At 33.8% G+C, this 3717-nt stretch overlaps 1 non-coding gene across 1 annotated transcript; it reads right to left on the reverse strand.

Annotated features, from left to right (window-relative positions):
• Nucleotides 1–2942: 2942 nt before the first annotated feature.
• On the reverse strand, nucleotides 2943–3050 carry LOC148576881 (small nucleolar RNA R71). Its single transcript, XR_015904409.1, has one exon. It is a non-coding gene; the product is annotated as a small nucleolar RNA R71 (small nucleolar RNA).
• Between the last annotated feature and the right edge of the window lie 667 nt (nucleotides 3051–3717).

Raw genomic sequence — 3717 nt, forward strand, 5'->3', positions numbered from 1 at the left:
CCTTCTCTAAGATATCCATTCGCACCCAAGAACATGATGAATGTGATGATTATGTGACGCTCATCATCATTCTCACTTATGAACGCGTGCCTGACAAACACTTCCGTTCTACATGCAAACAAGCTAGAATGAATATCTCTTAGATATCTAATACAGAGGACCGAGTCCGAGATATTAGAATCTTCGTGGTATAATTTAGAACCTATGGATGACCATTCTGGAGATCTGGAAAGTCTAAACCTTGTCTGTGGTATTCCGAGTAGGATCTGGGAAGGGATGGCTGTGACGAGCTTCAAACTCGCGAGTGCTGGGCGTAGTGACAGACGCAAAAGGATAGTAAATCCTATTCCAGTATGATCGAGAACTGACAGATGATTAGCCATGCAGTGATAGCGCATTGGACCATTTTCACAGAGAGGATGGGATGTAGCCATTGACAACGGTGATGCCCTACATAAAGCTTGCCATGGAAAGGAGTAGGAATGATTGGATGAAGACAGCAGGAAAGCAGAGGTTCAGAGGAACGAAAGCATCTCTATATGCTTATCTGAAATTCTCACCAATGAATTACATAAGTATCTCTATCCTAGTTTATGTTTTATTTATCTTTTAATTATTAAAACTCTATATCATTTGAATCCGCCTGACTGAGGTTTACAAGGTGACCATAGCTTGCTTCAAGCCGACAATCTTCGTAGGATCGACCCTTACCCACGTAAGGTTTATTACTTGGACGACCCAGTGCACTTGCTGGTTAGTTGTGCGAAGTTGTGACAAAGAATTAAATTATGAACGTGCGTATAAAGTTTTCAGCGCTGTTACCAAGGAATGGAACCGTCACGATTTCCGCGCACCAAGTTTTTGGCGCCGTTGCTGGGGATTGTTCGAGTTTGGACAACTGACAGTTTATCTTGTTGCTCAGATTAGGTAATTTTATTTTAATTTAAAGATTTTTATTTCTTATTTTCGAAAAAAAATCCAAAAAAAAAGTTTAATAAAATAATAAAACCAAAAATATTTTGTGTTTCTTGTTTGAGTCTAGAGTCAAGTTTTAAGTTTGGTGTATATTGCATCTTTTTAATTTTCTAAAAATTATTTTCGAAAATTTCATGCATTGCTTTCTTCATGATCTTCAAGTTGTTCTTGGCCAGTCTTCTTGTTTGATCTTCATATTTTCTTGTTTTGTGTCTTTTCTTGTTTTTCATATACATTTTCAATTTGTTAATGTCTAAAGAATAAAAAATCTTTAAGTTTGGTGTCTTGCATGTTTTTCTTTTCTTCAAAATTTTCAAAAATAAGTTCTTGGTGTTCATCTTCACATTCATAGTGTTCTTGCATGCATCATGTGTTTTGATCCAAAATTTTCATGCATTGAGTCTTTTTGATGTTTTTCTCTTTCATCATTAAAAATTCAAAAAAATCAAAAAAATATCTTTCCCTTTTTCTTCTCATCAAATACGAAAATTTGAGTTGACTTTTTCAAAAATTTTTAAAATCTTGTTATTTCTTATGAGTCAAATCAAATTTTCTATTTAAAAATTCTATCTTTTTCAAATCTTTTTCAAAAATCAAATCTTTTTTCCTTTTAATATTTTCGAATTTCTTTTTAAAATTTTTCGAAATCTTTTTCATTTTTCTTTTAATATTTTCGAAAATATTCAAATTAATTTTCAAAATCTTTTTCTTATTTTATTTTATAATTTTCGAAATTACTACTAGCATTTAATGTTTTGATTCAAAAATTTTTTTCAAGTTGTTACTTGCCTATTAAGAAATGTTCAATCTTTAAATTTTAAAATCATATCTTTTAGTTTCTTATTAGTCAAGTAATCAACTTTAACTTCAAAAATCAAATCTGTTTAATTTTCTTTTCAAATCTTTTTCAAATTAAATTTTTCAATCATATCTTTCAATCATATCTTTTTCAAAATCAATTTCAAAATCTTTTCTAACCTTTTATCTTTTTAAATTGATTTTTAAATCTTTTTTCAATCAATCCTATCTTTTTGTTTCAGTCATATCTTTTTCAAAACTACCTAACTAATTCTCTCTAATTTTCGAAAATCACCTTCCTCTTTTTCAAAATTCCTTTTTAATTAACTAATTATTTTAATTTTTAATTTTAATTTTATTTCTTTTCTAATTTTCTAATTTTATTTTAATTTCAAATTAAAAACAAAAATATTTTTATTTTAATTTATTTAATTTTTAAAAATTCTTCTCTCTCTCACCTCCTTCTAATTATTTATTTATTTACTAACACTCCTCTTCATCTAAGAATTCGAACCTACTCCTCACCCTTGTGTTTGGATTCTCCATCTTCTATTCATATCTTCTTCTACTTACATAAAGGAATCTCTATACTGTGACATAGAGGTTCCATATTTTCTTTTCTGTTTTCTTTTTTTTCATATGAGCAGGAACAAGGATAAGAACATTCTTGTTGAAGCTGATCCTGAACCTGAAAGGACTCTGAAGAGGAAGCTAAAGGAAGCTAAAGCACAACTCTCTGGAGAAAATCTGACTGAAAATTTCGAAAAAGAAGGAGACATGGCCGAAAATAATAACAATGCAAGGAAGATGCTTGGTGACTTTACTGCACCAAATTCCAATTTACATGGAAGAAGCATCTCAATCCCTGCCATTGGAGCAAACAATTTTGAGCTTAAACCTCAATTAGTTTCTCTGATGCAACAGAACTGCAAGTTTCATGGACTTCCATCTGAAGACCCTTTTCAGTTCTTAACTGAATTCTTGCAGATCTGTGATACTGTTAAGACCAATGGGGTTGATCCCGAGGTCTACAGGCTTATGGTTTTCCCGTTTGCTGTAAGAGAAGAGCTAGAGTATGGTTGGACTCTCAACCTAAAGATAGCCTGAACTCTTGGGACAAGCTGGTCACGGCTTTCTTAGCCAAGTTCTTTCCTCCTCAAAAGCTTAGTAAGCTTAGAGTGGATGTTCAAACCTTCAGACAGAAGGAAGGTGAATCCCTCTATGAAGCTTGGGAGAGATACAAGGAACTGACCAAAAAGTGTCCTTCTGACATGCTTTCAGAATGGACCATCCTGGATATATTCTATGATGGTCTGTCTGAGCTATCAAAGATGTCATTGGACCATTCTGCAGGTGGATCCATCCACCTAAAGAAAACGTCTACAGAAACTCAAGAACTCATTGACATGGTTGTAAATAACCAGTTCATGTACACTTCTGAAAGGAATCCTGTGAATAATGGGACGCCTATGAGGAAGGGAGTTCTTGAAATTGATACTCTGAATGCCATAAGCAGAACACATATGATGCGGTCGCATGACTGACGCGACCGCGTGACAAGGAAAACTCCGAATGACGCGACCGCATGACCCACGCGGACGCGTGACAGAGGCCACGCACCAGAAATTGCAGAAAATGCTCCCAGCGAATTCTGAAGCCCTTTTTGGCCCAAATCCAAGTCCAGAAGGCATAGACCAAAGGTTATGAAGTGGGGGGAATGCATCCATTCAGAGACACCACTTTAGTTTAGTTTTCATGATTTAGATTTAGTTTAGAGAGAGGTTCTCTCCTCTCTCTTCTCTCTTAGGATTAGGATTTAGGATTTCTCTTAGTTTTAGGAGTGACTCTCGATCCCAGGTTCAATATTCCTTTTTATTTAATTTTGCAATTTGATTTATGAATTCTTCCATGTTACAGATTACTCTTTTGAATTAATGTTATTTG

Source organism: Arachis ipaensis, chromosome B1 (genome assembly GCF_059453495.1).
Source record: "Arachis ipaensis isolate K30076 ecotype BB chromosome B1, ASM5945349v1, whole genome shotgun sequence".
In the NCBI taxonomy this organism is placed as follows: domain Eukaryota; kingdom Viridiplantae; phylum Streptophyta; class Magnoliopsida; order Fabales; family Fabaceae; genus Arachis; species Arachis ipaensis.